Genomic DNA, 18073 nt, shown 5'->3' with positions numbered 1-18073 from the left:
ACCGCATATATTAGGTAGGATAATCACCCCTGCTGCTGCTGCTAAGTCGCTTCAGTCGTGTCCGACTCTATGTGACCCCATAGACAGCAGCCCGCCAGGCTCTGCCATCCCTGGGATTCTCCAGGCAAGAACACTGGAGTGGGTTGCCATTTCCTTCTCCATTGCGTGAAAGTGCAAAGTGAAAGTGAAGTCGCTCAGTTGCGGCAGACTCATAGCGACCCCATGGACTGCAGCCTACCAGGCTCCTCCATCCATGGGATTTTCTAGGCAAGAGTACTGGAGTGGCTTGCCATTGCCTTCTCCAATAATACCTCTGCCTACCTCCAATTCCAGGCGAGCTCACAGGCGGCATAGCATCCTCAGGAAAGAACGGAGAACCGGACGCAGGCTTGAGACATAAGACCAGAGAACTGAGCCCTGAAGGACCACGGAGGAAGGACAGCTCAGGGGGCCACGGCCGGAGGGTGGGCTGCCTGCACCGCCTCTTCTGTCCCCCAGCAAGTCCCTTTTCAAAGCATCCTTATTCTTCGTGGCTGCCTCTGTCTTCTCTCGCCGTCTGTTGTGGAGAGAGCACCTGGGAACCTCCATGGTGGCCACAAGAAGAACGCTGAGCACCCTTCAGCAGGTAGGGGCCCCGCCCTGCGCCCCCTGGGCTGTTGGCTCACCCCTCAAGCCCCACAATCCCCTGGGGCGGCGCGAAGTCCTTGTCTCAGAGCCGTGGAAGCTGAGGGAGGAGGACAAGGGAGGACGTAACCACAGGCCCACCAGGAACTGCCCAGGGCTGTGGAAAGCTCCTAAGGCCTCCCTGTCCTCGGAATGTATGTTCTGCCCAGCATTCCCGTAGCCAAGGCCTTTTCTAGGTCAAGCTTTGTGAAAGCAGGGTGCTGTTGAGACCCTCACGATGGTGCAGTGACTGACTGACCCCATTGAGGAGGTTAACCCTGAGACACTGATGGGCAGGGCGGACAGCTAGCTGCTTGTCTTGCAGCTGCTAAAGACAGGCCAGGTAAGTTCCTTTGCTGATTTAAGTTGCCATCTACCACCTGGCGTGGGCCGCCTCTTTTTGGGCCTCTCTCTGCCCTGGAGGCTGGGTTGTGAACTCACAGAATCCCCTAAGCTAGTGCCTCTGCCACAGGGCCTAGGCCTGAGGTGTAGGGTGGGCATAGGGGCCGCCTTTCACCTCAGAGCGCACCTTTGTGGCCTGTGCCTGGCAATACAGGTTGTCTCTGTAAAGATTTGGCAAAACTAATACAATTATGTAAAGTTTAAAAATAAAATAAAATTAAAAAAAAAAAGAAAAACAAAAACAAAATAAACTCTCTTTCCAATTGTTAAATTTTTTAACGGAAAACAATGAGGAAAAAAATAGCATGTTGTCACTTCAGAAGTGTGTGAAGTCACAATAAAATAGGGTTAGTGATACAATGTAAATATTAAATTTATGGGTCCCTGCTGCTGCTGCTGCTGCTAAGTCGCTTCAGTCGTGTCCGACTCTGTGCGACCCCATAGACGGCAGCCCTCCAGGCTCCCCCGTCCCTGGGATTCTCCAGGCAAGAACATTGGAGTGGGTTGCCATTTCCTTCTCCAATGCATGAAAGGGAAAAGTGAAAGTCGAGGGGCTCAGTCGTGTCCGACTCTTCGCGACCCCATGGACTGCAGCCTACCAGGCTCCTCCGTCCATAGGATTTTCTCCCTGCTGCTGCTGCTGCTAAGTCGCTTCAGTCGTGTCAGACTCTGTGCGACCCCATAGAGGAGAGGGGAAAAAAAAAGCGTACCTGGTGAGGAAGGATGTAGACACAGGAGGCTTGTTCACTCCCTGGTTCTGCCACTAACAAGGCCCATTAATCTGCATGAGTAATTTAAATTCGTTGGCAAAAGTATTTAATGATAGTGTTTTAAAAGCGTAATGTTAGTTAATATGTGCAACTTAAATCAGTGCCTGCAAAAAATCAGTGCTATATATTGCAGTTATAATTAGTTTGTTGTCCAAATACTTTATAAATTAAGAGGAAGATAAACTTTATTCTCTTTAGAAAGAGAAAAAAAATCATGCCAAGCCCTGAAATCAGGGTTCTTTTTATCTATTTGTGTTTTTCTGTGACTTTGATAAAGGCATAAAGTCGCTAAGGCGTATTTTGCATCTATTTGAAAAGTATAATTTCAGAAGAACCTTAAGATAATTATATTTAATAATAATATGTTTTAAATGAAAGAATTAGAATGTTATTGAATTTGACTTCTAGTATCAATTTGCTAACTTTTACAAGCAGTGTTTAAAATGTATAAAATAAATGTTTAGTTTTCCTATGAGGATGCTTTTACACACTCTATTTTCAGTTCCTTTTCTAATTAAATCTTAAATTAATATAAACATTAGGGAATAAATATAATTCTCATTATTTTATAAAATTCAGGAAATAGTCCAACACTGATAATCAGTAAATTGATTATATTGATTTTAACAAAAAGTGATAGTGAACTGTAGCAAATTCATAATCAAATATAGACATGAGTGCATGCTAAGACACTTCAGTCATGTCCGACTCTTGGTGACCCTATGGACTGTAGCCCCACCAGGCTCCTCTGTCCATGGGAATTCTCTAGGAAAGAATACTGGAGTGGGTTGCCATGACCTCCTCCATGGAATCTTCCCAACCCAGGAACTGAATCCCTGTTCCTTATGTCTCCTGCACTGGCAGGCAGATTCTTTACCTCTAGCACCACCTGGGAATGGGAAGCCCCAAATGTAAGCATACTTTGTTTCATTGTGTTTCACTTTATTCAGAAAATGTGTTTATTACAAATGAAGGTTTGTGGTAACCTTGTGTAAAGCAAGTCTATCAGCCCCTTTTTTTTTCAACAGCAGTATTTTTTAGTTAAGGTATGTACAGTTTTTTAGACATAATGCTATTGTACACTTGATAAACTTTTACAATGTAAACAACTTTATATACCCTGGGAATCAACCAAACAAAAAGCTATGTAACTTGCTTTATTGTGATGATCTAAAACCAAACCTGAGGTATGCCTGTAATTAAAATCTGCCCATAGAAACAATTGAAATATTTATAGATTACTCTAGTAGGAGTTGGAGAAGGCAATGGCACCCCACTCCAGTACTTTTGCCTGGAAAATCCCATGGATGGAGGAGCCTGGTGGGCTGCAGTCCATGGGGTCGCGAAGAGTCGGACACGACTGAGCCCCTCGACTTTCACTTTTCCCTTTCATGCATTGGAGAAGGAAATGGCAACCCACTCCAGTGTTCTTGCCTGGAGAATCCCAGGGACGGGGGAGCCTGGAAGGCCACCGTCTATGGGGTCGCACAGAGTCGGACAGGACTGAAGCAGCTTAGCAGCAGCAGCAGCAGCTAGTAGGAGTGATATAAGCTATTGTTGGTAAGGCTGCTACAGTTGATTTTTTGGCAGTAGTTATCCATTATAATTGGAGAAGGAAATGGCAATCCACTTCAGCACTCTTGCCTGGAAAATTCCATGGATGGAGGAGCCCTTCCCACATGGCTTAGTGGTAAAGAATCCACCTACCAATGTGGGAGAGGCAGGTTCAATCTCTGGGTCAGGAAGATTCCCTGGAGCAGGAAATGGCAACCCACTCCAGTATTCTTGCCTGGAAAATTTCATGGACAGAGGAGCCTAGCGGACTGAAGTCCATGGGGTCGCAACTATTCTGATGTGACTGAAAAGCTGAGCACCATCTTCTATAATAGTGCCATAATACTGAGTTACTGAGTACTGAACCAATTATCCTACAGGAAAAACAGGGCTAGACTCCTGTGAGCCTCTAGTTACCATATTTTATCAATTGATCAACACATAATCTCATTTTATGTATGTTTCTCTTTTCAAACACTGTACTTAATACATATATTTATTCATTAACATTGAATTAACTTCCAACAGCTCTGTAACTCATGCCTGAACAAAACTTATCTTAGACACCTATCTTCTCTGTAAGACACCTCACAGCCCTCTTAGCAACACTAGACAGCACTTCAGCACTATACTTCGGGAGCATTTTAAACAGTGAAATCATATTTAAAAAATACAAAAATGTAAAAGTATGGCATTAAATCTAGCACAGAAGGGACACTTGTGTACAACATGTGAACTGAAAGAAGAAGCAGAGCACCACCTTGTTTCACCTCAGTTGGGAACAAGTGATTCAAAGTTTTCAATACTGAGCATATCTGAATAACTGTGAAAGTGCAGTAAAAACAGATTTTCCAGTTATTAAGACATTTTAACAAGTGAGCAGATTTGTAAATATGGAATCTGCCAGTGAAAATGTTCACTTATATTTTATGCCATGTTTCAGATTGTTATTTCAAAGATGCTGTTTTACCCTTTTGCACACAAAAACATAAAGCTAAGCCATAAACATAATAAATATATAACTATAATACATAAACATAAAGCTAAGTCAACAAAATACACATTATGCTTTTGAGCCATTTCTGCCCAGGGCTTCAGATTTATCATTTTGCCATTTTACTAAGGTGAGCATTGACTCTCATCCATGAATTTGTTTTGGTTCACCCCTCTGAATTTTGGGATCTCAAACTGTTCTATAGAATAACCCACCTGAGCGTTGACCACAATTTAGCTGAAGCTTCCCAACAGTTTCTTTATAGCTGTTCTATTCAGTATACAAATTTGGGAGATTTATGTGATGTTATATAGGCATTCTTGCCATAGATTCCCCCACTTATACCTTATATTATTTCCTGCATAACACACTTGGCATTTCAACTTTACCATTATGAATCTGGAAATTAAACCAATTAGGTAGAGCTCTCTGTTCATTATCTGTCCACTTCTCTGATCTTGACTATTCGTGTGTTATTACCCAGGAGAAATATACAAACAGCCTGTATATACATTGAGAATTTTCTTTTCTTTTTTCAGGTGATGATTATATTTTATTATTTTTTAACCATTTATCATTTCTTTATTATTATTATTATTTACTTTACAATATTGTATTGGTTTTGCCATATATCAACATGAATCTGCCACAGGTGTACACGTGTTCCCCTTCCTGAACCCCCCTCCCACTTCCCTCCCCGTACCATCCCGCTGGGTCATCCCAGTGTACCAGGCCCAAGCATCCTGTATCCTGCATCGAACCTGGACTGGGGATTCGTTTCTTATATGATATTATATATGTTTCTATGCCATTCTCCCAAATCATCCCACCCTCTCCCTCTCCCACAGAGTCCAAAAGACTGTTCTATACATTTCATAAGACATTTTAATTATTAAATTTTTGTTACCTTGATTGATTAAGTCAAGTTTTATAAAGATTCTAGTCATCAATATCTTTGAAGTGATATCTTAAACTTTATGGTTAGCTTTGCCTTAGAAGAAAAGAAAAGAAAAAATACTTAAGGCTTTTCATTGAAAAGACCTGAAAATAATCACCAAGTCTATAAAAATAATATTCTTAGTGCAAAGATTATAATTTAAAAATAACATTGTAAGAAGAGATTTGCTTACCTCAAGTTACTGAGAATATTGTACTGTGTTAAACTAGAGAATCTGTATCCATTTACGTGTTATATTTAGGCCTACAATCCTACTGAAATTGATTTTTTGTGTATAGTGTCAGGGAAGGGTAATGGCATATTAAGTTCTCATGTCAATGTTTAATTGACCATGCACAATTTAATGAAAACACCAGCAATCAAAAGATATGGTCATCAAGCCTAATCTGTTTTTGTATAACCTCTGAGCTAAGAAAAATTTTATGTTTTTCAAAAATTGTAAAAGTTTATATTTTGCAACATGAAAATTGTATGACTAAATTTCTTTGTTCATTTATACAGTTTTATTGCCATATATACCCAGGCCCTTTTGTAGACATCTTCATTTCGGTTCAGTTCAGTCACTCAGTCATGTCTGACTCTTTGCGACTCCATGAATTGCAGAATGCCAGGCCTCCCTGTCCATCACCAATTCCCAGAGTTCACTCAAACTCAGTGTCCATCGAGTCAGTGATACCATCCAGCCATCTCATCCTCTGTCGTCCCCTTCTCCTCCTGCCCCCAATCCCTCCTAGCATTAGATCTTTTGATATTTTCAGATTGAATTGAATCACTGGAATAGAGACTGTGTGGTCTGAAAAACTTAAAATGTTTATTATTTGGCACCTCATAGAAAAAGTTGGCTGATTCCTTGGAAATATTCACTTTCTTATTGTACTGCAGTCATTTCTGACAAAAATCAAGTTACCAATAATACGGTCAGGTATATGGTTCTGCTGTCTGAGTGACTCATTTTTCTGTGGTGCCTGTCTTTGACCAAAAATGCACTTAGCAAATTACTGTAACTTGGAGAAGTTCTATACAGTCAGCAAAAACAAGACCGGGAGCTGACTGTGGCTCAGATCATAAACTCCTTATCGCCAAACTCAGACTTAAATTGAGGAAAGTAGGGAAAACCACTAGACCATTCAGGTATGACCTAAATCAAATCCCTTAAGATTATACAGTGGAAGTTAGAAATAGATTTAAGGGACTAGATCTGATAGATAGAGTGCCTGATGTACTTGGACGTAGGTTCATGACATTGTACAGGAGACAGGGATCAAGACCGTTCCAATGGAAAAGGAATGCAAAAAAGCAAAATGGCTGTCTGAGGAGGCCTTGCAAATAGCTGTGAAAAGAAGAGAAGCCAAAAGCAAAGGAGAAAAGGAAAGACATACCCATTTGAATGCAGAGTTCCAAAAAATTGCAAGGAGAGATAAGAAAGCCTTCCTCAGAGATCAATGCAAAGAAATAGAGGGAAACAACAGAATGGGAAAGACTAGAGATCTCTTCAGGAAAATTAAAGGTACCAAGGGAACATTTCATGTAAAGATGGGCTTGATAAAGGACAGAAATGGTAGGGACCTAACAGAAGCAAAAGATATTAAGAAGAGGTGGCAAGAATACACAGAAGAACTGTACAAAAAAGATCTTCATGACCAAGATAATCATGATAGTGTGATCACTGACCTAGAGCCATACATCCTGGAATGTGAAGTCAAGTGGGCCTTAGAAAGCATCACTACGAACAAAGCGAGTGGAGGTGATGGAATTCCACTTGAGCTATTTCAAATCTTGGAAGATGATGCTATGAAAGTGCTGCACTCAATATGCCAGCAAATGTGGAAAACTCATCAGTGGCCACAGGACTGGAAAAGGTCCATTTTCATTCCAACCCCAAAGAAAGGCAATGCCAAAGAATGCTCAAACTACTGCACAATTGCACTCATCTCACACACTAGTAAAGTAATGCTCAAGATTCTCCAAGCCAGGCTTCAGCAATAGGTGAACCATGAATTTCCAGATGTTCAAGCTGGTTTTAGAAAAGGCAGAGGAACCAGAGATCAAATTGCCAACATCCGCTGGATCATTGAAAAAGCAAGAGAGTTCCAGAAAAACATCTATTTCTGCTTTATTGACTATGCCAAAGCCTTTGACTGTGTGGATCACAATAAACTGTGGAAAATTCTGAAAGAGATGGGAATACCAGACCACCGGACCTGCCTCTTGAGAAACCTATATGCAGGTCAGGAAGCAACAGTTAAAACTGGACATGGAACAACAGACTGGTTCCAAATAGGAAAAGGAGTATGTCAAGGCTATATATTGTCACCCTGTTTTTTCAACTTCTATGCAGACTACATCATGAGATATGCTGGGCTGGAAGAAGCACAAGCTAAAATCAAGATGCCAGGAGAAATATCAATAACTTCAAATGGGCAGATGACACCACCCTTATGGCAGAAAGTGAAAAGGAACTAAACAGCCTCTTGATGAAAGTGAAAGAGGAGAGTGAAAAAGTTGGCTTAAAGTTCAACATTCAAAAAGCTAAGATCATGGCATCTGGCCCATCACTTCATGGGAAATAGATGGGGAAACAGTGGAAACAATGTCAGACTTTATTTTTTGGGCTGCAAAATCACTGCAGATGGTGATTGCGGCCATGAAATTAAAAGTCACTTACTCCTTGGAAGGAAAGTTATGACCAACCTAGAGAGCATTTTCAAAAGCAGAGACATTACTTTGCCAACAAAGGTTCGTCTAGTCAAGGCTATGGTTTTTCCAGTGGTCATGTATGGATGTGAGAGTTGGACTGTGAAGAAAGCTGACTGCCGAAGAATTGATGCTTTTTTTTTTTTAATTTTTAATATAAATTTATTTAATTGGAGGTTAATTACTTTACAATATTGTATTGGTTTTGCCATACATCAACATGAATCTGCCACAGGTGTACACGTGTTCCCCATCCTGAACCCGTCTCCCTCCTCTCTCCCCGTACCATCCCTCTGAGTCATCCCAGTGCACCAGCCCATGCATCCAGTATAATGCATGAAACCTGGACTGGTGATTTGTTTCATATATGATATTATACTTGTTTCAATTCCATTCTCCCAAATCATCCCACCCTCTTCCTCTCCCACAGAGTCCAAAAGACTATTCTATACATCTGTGTCTCTTTTGCTGTCTTGATTACAGGGTTATTGTTACCATCTTTCTAAATTCCATACATATGCATTAGTATACTGTATTGGTGTTTTTCTTTCTGGTTTACTTCACTCTGTATAATAGGCTCCAGTTTCATCCAACTCATTAGAACTGATTCAAATATATTCTTTTTAATGGCTGATTAATACTCCATTGAGTATATGTACCACAGCTTTCTTATCCTTTTGTCTGCTGATGGACATCTAGGTTGATTCCATGTCCTGGCTATTATAAACAGTGCTGCGATGAACATTGGGGTACACATGTCTCTTTCAATTCTGGTTTCCTTGGTGTGTATGCCCAGCAGTGGGATTTCTGGGTTAAGGCAGATCTCTTTCCAGTTTTTTAAGGAATCTCCACACTGTTCTCCATAATGGCTGTACTAGTTTACATTCCTACCAACAGTGTAAGAGGGTTCCCTTTTCTTCACACCCTCTCCATCATTTATTGCTTGTAGACTTTTGGATCGCAGCCATTCTTACTGGTGTGAAATGGTACCTCATTGTGATTTTGATTTGCCTTTCTCTGATAATGAGTGATGTTGAGCATCTTTTCATGTGTTTGTTAGCCATCTGTATGTCTTCTTTGGAGAAATGTCTATTTAGTTCTTTGGCCCATTTTTTGATTGGGTCATTTATTTTTCTGGAATTGAGCTGCAGAAGTTGCTTGTATATTTTTGAGATTAGTTTTTTGTCAGTTGCTTCATTTGCTATTATTTTCTCCCATTCTGAAGGCTGTCTTTTCACCTCGCTTATAGTTTCCTTTGTTGTGCAAAAGCTTTTAAGTTTAATTAGGTCCCATTTATTTATTTTTGCTTTTATTTCCAATATTCTGGGAGGTGGGTCCTAGAGGATCCTGCTGTGATTTATGTCGGAGAGTGTTTTGCCTATGTTTTCTTCTAGGAGTTTTATAGTTTCTGGTCTTACATTTAGATCTTTAATCCACTTTAGTTTATTTTTGTGTATGGTGTTAGAAAGTGTTCTAGTTCCATTCTTTTACAAGTGGTTGACCAGTTTTCCCAGCACCACTTGTTAAAGAGATTGTCTTTAATCCATTGTATATTCTTGCCTCCTTTGTCAAAGATAAGGTGTCCATAGGTGCGTGGATTTATCTCTGGGCTTTCTAGTTTGTTCCATTGATCTATATTTCTGTTTTGTGCCAGTACTATACTGTCTTGATGACTGTGGCTTTGTAGTAGAGCCTGAAGTCAGGCAGGTTAATTCCTCCAGTTCCATTCTTTTTTCTCAGATTGATTTGATGTTTTTGAACTGTGGTGTTGGAGAAGACTCTTGAGAGTCCCTTGGACTGCAAGGAGATCCAACCAGTCCATTCTGAAGGAGATCAGCCCTGGGATTTCTTTGGAAGGAATGATGCTAAAGCTGAAACTCCAATTCTTTGGCCACCTCATGCAAAGAGTTGACTCATTGGAAAAGACTCTGATGCTGGGAGGGATTCGGGGCAGGAGGAAAAGGGGATGACAGAGGATGTGATGGCTGGATGGCATCACAGACTCGGTGGACGTGAGTCTGAGTGAACTCCGGGAGTTGGTGATGGACAGGGAGGCCTGGCATGCTGCAATTCAAGGGGTCGCAAAGAGTCGGACACGACTGAGTGACTGAACTGAACTGAACTGAATAATGTATCCTCATGTATCAAAGTATAATTTCTCCATTTGTGTTTATATAGCTATTTTTTGTTCTTTCCTTTTTATAGTTTTTTCAATTTTTGTACCAATATGTTGATTTTTTCACAAAAGAGCTCCTTACTAGAAGGAAATGGCAACCCACTGCAGTAATCTTGCCTGGAAAAATGCCATGGATAAAGGAGCCTGGTAGGCTATAGTCCATGGGGTTGCAAAGTGTTGGACATAACTGAGCGGCTTCACTTTAGAATTGCATTAAAGTATATATCAATCTGTGCAAAATTTATATATATATATATATATTACAATAAGACTTCTAATACATGACCGTTAAATATTCTTTTATAAAATTAGCTTTCAGTTTCTCTCATTATTTAAGAAAATTTGGTGTAGATATCTTATATATCTTTTATTATATCAGTCTATCTATTTGATTTTATCCTACTGTGAGAATATATTAATTTTTTTCCTGCTGTTGGAGTAGTTTGGGAATATATTTTGAATTCCCTATATATAATATTATTGCCTACAAATATTGACTTTTTATTTCCCAATACCAACACTTATAATTTTAATTTTGTTTCCTTGCCTTTGTTGAAATAACTTTCTAGGCCCAAGATTGAGTTACTTCTACCTCAAGTACCACATCAGCAAAATAAAACATTTATGTTCCTATAAATGCTTGCCTTGGCCAGAAATGCAATATACCCAGTCAGCCCATCATCAAACACCAATCCTCAGCCTTCTCACCTGAACAAGGCTGACTGTGTGAACCCAGGCAATTAGATATTTTCTATCTGTTTCATTTTTCTTTAACATTTATCCTATAATAATATCCTGCTTTCCATCTCATTTTGCAGTTACTCAAAAGAAGACTGTCCACTTCATGATGTGCTAAATAAAATTTGTTTGCATTAATAATAAATATATATAAATATATATATATTATATATATAAATATATATATATAAATATATAAAAATAAATATAAATAATAAACCTAAACTGTTTATTTTGATCATTTTTAACAGTTTTTGTAGATAAGAAATGGGATGTAAGTGCTAGTGGCTTGCAAGATAAGACACACAGGTCAGGTGCCACAGAATCCTTTGAGTTCACTGATCCTCTAGACCTTACCAAGGGCCTTGGGTAAGTCACTGTTGGATTTGAGTTCTACTTCTTGCATGTGACTCTGCAATTCAAAAAAACTTTATTTAAAAACATATATATATATATATATATATATAGTGAGAGAGAAAGAGAATGTATGAGAGAGAGAGAGAGATTGTTTTCAGAAAGAATATGGGGTAGTAGTTATAATGGAGTCCACTGGATGGCAGCCATTAGGGGGCTCATAAAGCCTCTAGGTTAAGTACACAGCAAAAACAGTAAACAGCTGGGGAACTTGGGAAAATAAATTAAGATGAGATCCAGACTATTTTGACCATCAAAATTAAAATCTAAATAGGCACAGGCCAGACAATTAAAATACATTAGGGCTTCTGTCACTATAAAGAAGCCTCCAAGTGAAAGGAGTAATAGATTTATTCTAATGGGACTCTCGGAAGCCAAAGTCACAAAATCAGTGGGCATAGTTGGAGTTCTTAAAGGCTGTTAATGTGTTCTCCACATAACTGTAAGAATCTTATGCTGAGATAGATTGGTCATGGAACGGATTAGATTGACACCTGGTCACTAGCCAATCTTAAGAAGATCGCTGTGTGATGACAGTGTAAAACACCATGAAATCCTCAACTCAGTGGCACATCCTTAGTTTGGTTCTGAGGGCTTGAAGGTTTAGTTAAAGAAATAAGATCCTTAAATTTCAAAGAACTGAGTGTGCATGCACTTGCTTATTTTATGTCTAAGAACTGTAGTCCTGGAAGCTGTAGATATCTACAAATATGGTAAAATCTTACTAAGACAATCTAGAATTACAGTGGCCATTATGGGAATACTCTAAGTAGATGAAATAATTCATTTGAAAAGTTTACTTAAAATCAGGAGCTCAAAAATAAAACATATGGGATAACTATTTTAATTGGTATGCAGAAGCCTTCAAAGGGCCTCAAGATTCCAAATAGTTTGTTTGAAAGATTCCTTACAAAAAGCTAACAAAAAATTAAAGATATAAAAGGTACCTAAAGTCAATGATTATAAGACTTATTTGATTATTACTACTCCCCTCTATCCTCTTAGAATACTCATTCTACCCATTCTTTATCTGAATTGCCTTTCCACTTTGAAGGGACCATCAGAATGTAAACAAAAGCTCACCATATTAGTGATCTGACAACTGCAATAGCGCCACTGCCAGAAACCCAAAGCAACGACTGGGCCTCCCTCATGATACTTTCATAAGAGCCCATCATCAAAATACTGATCTAGAAAATGGCATCTCATTTGCAATCAACTGGTATACTAGAATAAAGATTGTCCTTGAAGATTTTGTGCAAACCCTTTCACATCAACTTTTATATCCCTATATCTACCCTTGAAGGAAACCCCCCACTTGGACCCCTCCTAGGGTAGATGAGATCCCAAAGAATTCTTCAGTAACTGCTACCAGTTACTACTTTACACAACCTAGGGGAAACTAAACTAAAGTTGATGGAAAACCTTGCCAAATTCTGGTAGATACTGGAGCTAAACTCTTTTCTTTAAAGCTACTTGCTCCAGAGCCTGAAGATGGGATCCTGGGAGAACTAGCAGAAGCCATTAAAGGATGGGAATTCTTCATACAATCAGTTTTCCCTCATCTCTGCAGTGCCTGGTCGAGAAAGGAAGGTAAACTTTCGTGTGCATGTTCCATCCCAGATCCAGACTCCTGTGAATCTGGCTTTTAACTACCTATTGGTTGAACATCCTTATTCTCCAGGGACAGCTATTACCTTCTTGTTTGCCTCCTTTTATGTTCTGAGAACTTACCTTGGCTTTCTGCCTGCATGGGGCACTCAAGTTGTTGGTTCTTGTGTACACAAGCAGTCCAACCCTCAGATTGGGGGTCCAAAAATATGGTCAGACAGAAATGTGGATTGTTTTCTATTTGTGGCTAGGGATTTGCTCTCTGTTGCCACTCTCAGTGGAATTGTCTAAGTCTTTCTTTCTTTTGGGTATATTTTTTTAGTGTTTCTGGATCTTGGAAGGATGGCATCTTTTTCACCCTCTTAGGATAAACCTCTTCCACCTATGGAGTCATTCAATACTGCAAAAAATATTTGCTACTTGTACTGACTGAAGTCTGACCAGTTGTGAGAGGATTTAAAAAAAATTACTGGAGTACAGTTGATTTGTAATGTTATGCAGCAAAGTGACTCAGTTATATATGTACATAAATGTACACTTTTTTTAAAGATTATTTTCCCATATAGGCTGTTACAGAGTACAGAGTCAAGTTCCCTGTGCTGTACAATAGGTTCTTATTTGTTATCTATTTTATATATAGAAGTTTGTATGTGTCAATCCCAATCTTCCAATTTATTCCTACCCGATTTTATTTTTAAGTAGCTCTGTAGTAGAAAATTGGCTAGATTGGAAGCTGATATTCAGAGTCTTATAGAAACCTTGTTTTTAGGTTTTCTCTACTAACCTCAGTAAAACTATATGCCCAGAGGGAGAATGAAACATTTGAAAGACACATAGCTCTAAATCTAGAATATAAGAATCATGTAATTTCTATTAGCCAGCAAACTGAAATTTAGATGACTTTTGTATTCCTGCAAATACTTCCCTTCACCAGAAATGTAGTATATCCAGTCAGTTCATCCCCAAACCCCAAGCCAACTATGATCATTCTCACCCAAACCAGATTGACTGTGTGGCCTCAGACAATCAGATAGTCTCTTTTTGTCTCTTCCTTGTTCTTCAACCTTGTCTTATGAAAGCTTCCTGTCTTCTACCCATGCAGTTCTCCAAAAGAACACTGTTCATGTCAAGAAGGTTTTGTTACAGTTTGTTTTCAGCACCTAAATAATTTCCTTTAATCATTTTTAACACCTGATTAATCTGACTACTGTCTACAGGACATCATGGATATGGTGAGTATCATTTTCTCATTCCTAATGTCAGGGCAAAAGTTTTCAATATTTTGATATTTATTTTGTTGTAGGGGTCATTTATGAAATTGGAACTGTCTTTTCTATTTTTATCTTTCTAGATTTAATCATAAATTGATGTTAATTTTAATATTATTTCATCTATTGCTATGCTCATATGGTTTTTCTCCTTTTTTAATTGATGTTTTGAATTATTTTTAAATATCACATATATATCATGAAAACTAACTTAATTAAACAAACAAAAAGCTTATAAGATAGTCAAGTAAATAAGTGGAGAGAAATCTCTTATACTTCTAACTAATGCTATCTCATTGTGTTACACTTTAGGAATAGTTTCCTGAAGAGATGGGAAGATATCTAAGGTTTTGACATATACTGATTTTAGATCTTCTAAAAGTATATCCAACCTGTGTGCCTAGATCTATCTTTCTCTTGTGTACAAAAGATCATGTTTTCCATATTATCTGACCAGTTCTTCAAATTTCTTTGTGACAAGACTGCAATTAGTTAAATAAAATAAGAAGAACTATAAGGGTTTATACTAATCCCTTAAAATGGCAAAAATATCAATTTACCTACCTAAGTAGGTATTACCTGATTATACAAGATTGGAATAATACAGGGCTATAAAAATGATTCATAGTATTGTGTATTCAAATTACTTAGAATTAGTATTGAGTAGTCATTTATTTTGGTAGATCCTTAAGATTTTATTTACAAATTATTTGTGCATTTGAAAGATAACTTTGATACCTATTTTGTGTCTGGAAACTTTTTAATCACTAGGGATACAAGACCCATGTCATAGACCTTAGAGTGTGGACATAGATACGATATCTTTATCTATCTTCTCAACCAAACTTCAGACCTCAACTGTATACTTCTGAATTTCAACTCTTAAATATTACCAATCTAAAGTTTAAAACAAAATATTTCATTAGTGGAAATGGATACTTGTTTATATAGGTAAATTCATTTTGTTCTACAAAAGAAATCCCCTTATTCTTTTCCTCAGACAGATTGACATTCTCCAAACCTTTACATCTTCTTTCTTCTCAATTTGTTTGATTCAGAGGACTTAAATGAAAGAAGGCTTTATCAAATAAAACTCATATGTAGTAAAATATGTGAGAAATCGCATAAATCTCTCTCAGATCTCAGCACCCTAGTATGATGGATAGAAAACCATGCACAGATCCAGGGATGTCAGAGGTCAAGCAGAAGGCCAAGAGAGAAACAGGCAGCCCTTCCTATGTGTGGTTCCAGTATGTACAAATTGATATTACCATGATTTAGTTATGCAATACCAGTTCCCCAGCAACACGGTTCAAATTTCCATTACCGCAGAATATTTAACTGAATATTCTGCATGAAATACAGACATCTGTGGTAACTCTTCAGTTCATAAATCACTGTATAAGTGATGCATGTGCTTTCAAATCTATGATTAGCCTTTCCATTTTCTTCAGTCTGTTAGTGATTGTTCACTATGCACCTGTTATCCAGCTTATATAGAGAAGCAAGGCATGCAGTGTTATTTCCTCCCTGTCTTCTAATGATAAAGTCATCTGCTGTTTTATAAAAATATATAAATAAAAAATGAAGTTGGTAAATAACAATAAAAATGTGGCAATGTAAAAAAATGTGAAAATGCTGGAATTGAAATTATAGTGGGCCGGAGATACTGAAGAAAGAGCTGGCCATGAAAGTAGGGCAGTCCATCCTCTGAAGGACTATATAGCCAGAGAAACTAATTAAGTTGAACTTATGAATATAAATGAGGAAAGTGATTGTGACAAAATGGATGACGGTGTCTCAGAAGTGATACCAGCAAAAAAAAAAAAAAAAAAAAAAGAAATGATACCAGCAAAAACTTAATATTAAGAGAATTCCATAGATATTTTACAATATTGAAAGTACAAAGCATAAAATCTTGATCCATTGACCTCCAGGAGAGGAATAGGGAGGTAGGATTGACATGTATGAACACTCTGGACTGAGATTCAGAGAGCTTCTGGATAGGTGGACATACCAAAGTACTGCCCCTATACCTTGCCCTATGCACTCTTAAGTTTGTTGCTGAGTTGAGCCCTTTATAATAAAATGGCAAACATAAGTGTTTCCTGAGTGCTGTGAGTCATTCTAGCAAATTATCAAACCTGAAGAGGCCTTTGTGGGAGCCGCTGAGTTTATAGATGGTCAGGTCAAAATATGGTTGGCGCCTTGGACTTACAGTTGGTGTCTGAAGTGTGGCAGTTTTTTGGAACTGAATTCTTACACTGTGGAGACTGCAAACTCCACATATTGTCAGAATTGAATGCAATTCTTGGATATCCCGTTGTCACAGATTCAGAGTATGAAAAACCCACATGATTTGGTATCAAGAGTAATGTCAAGAAAAAAAACCTCAGTATTAAATAATTATTAGCTTTATATTTTTTAATTTCACTGTAAATGCATAGATAACAAAATTTTTAATGTTTTGAGAACATTTTTAAAGGTTGAATAATCATATTTTTTCTTCAGTGATTATTAATCTAGCTTTGTATGGTTTCAGTATTCATAATCATGTTTATATTCTGGCACTATCATGCAAAGTGAGGACAACCTACAGAAAGTTTATCTGTTTTTCCCCTTTTATAGTAAGAAATAAGCCTTAGCCAAAGTATGATTTAGATGAAAAGAGAATATCCAAAGAAGCAAAAGTAAAATCTGAAGCTTCATAGACATTCCTCAGTATTTTATTATTCCAGCTATGATGGAGAAAGAGGAAGGAAAATGTCATCCCAATCTTGTGCCAAAAATTTAAGCCCTGGAACCCTGGCCTCTGGTTTTAAGTTTCCTTTTTGGTCTTCAGGACCCTAGCATTTAACTGGTATTTCAGTTGATAAGTGAGTAGCTGAACGATACAAATGTTCCTTCTAAAACTGTGTTAATTGCCAAATAAAGAATTAATTGCATGTAATCAGTGGAACAAACCCAGTGTGTCCTATTAGATAATTGTTTTGTTAGGCTTGGTTACCACATTTTGCTAAAACAGTGTGAGATCTAGTAAAAATATTTCCAAGTTTTAGCCAAATCTATTATTAGCAGTAGACAATGAGATATATTCATGGGAGCTATATCCTCCAGAAATTTCATAAAAAATGCTACCCTATTAATTACTGAAGAGCTACAGTAGTCTGAAAAATAATTGTGCACATGTTTAAATTAATAAAAATGCACATATAGAAAATAGATATATTTTTGGTCTTTATACAACAAATTAGCATGTCATATCATGTATGAATCCAGGGCACAGTCAAATAGTCATCTCTCTTCAGAGGATAATAATAAAATCAGCATCTTTTTGACATATCATATTCAGTGTCTAGTATAAAATAATAAAATATATAAAATAAATAGATTTCAAAAGGAATGTGATATATGGCCCAGTCAATGGAAAAAGATGGCAAAAGAGACAACCTGAAATGACTCAGATAATGAAATTAGCATAAAATGCATTAATCCAGTTATAATATATTTTAATGTAGAGGATAATAGGGTAATAAAGAAAGAATACATCAGGAATCCTAGTAGATAAACATTTAGAAAATTAACAATTTTATAAATGAAATTTATAATATATGAAATGAAAAATTCACTGAGTAGAATTACACTGTATATGAAAAAGATAAGGCCAATTGACTTAGAGATAGGTAAAATTAAATTATTGAACTGAAGACCAAAAAGAAAAATTTTGGCAAAAAGTAAAAAAAGCCTCATTGATAAGTGGGCAGTATCAACCTACATATATGTAATTTGAATTCTACAAGAAGATGAGAGAAAATGCCGAAGTAAAAACGT

The 18073-nt window shown here is 37.6% G+C and overlaps 1 long non-coding RNA gene across 1 annotated transcript; it reads left to right on the top strand.

Moving 5' to 3' along the window:
- The first annotated feature begins 224 nt into the window (after positions 1-224).
- LOC129624153 (uncharacterized) lies at positions 225-15609 on the top strand. Its single transcript, XR_008700784.1, has 4 exons — positions 225-625; positions 12836-12956; positions 14077-14206; positions 15382-15609. It is a non-coding gene; the product is annotated as an uncharacterized LOC129624153 (long non-coding RNA).
- The last annotated feature ends 2464 nt before the right edge of the window (positions 15610-18073 follow it).

This window comes from Bubalus kerabau, chromosome 12, assembly GCF_029407905.1.
Source record: "Bubalus kerabau isolate K-KA32 ecotype Philippines breed swamp buffalo chromosome 12, PCC_UOA_SB_1v2, whole genome shotgun sequence".
NCBI classification, from domain to species: domain Eukaryota; kingdom Metazoa; phylum Chordata; class Mammalia; order Artiodactyla; family Bovidae; genus Bubalus; species Bubalus kerabau.
This window is presented reverse-complemented; position numbering and strand designations above follow the sequence as displayed.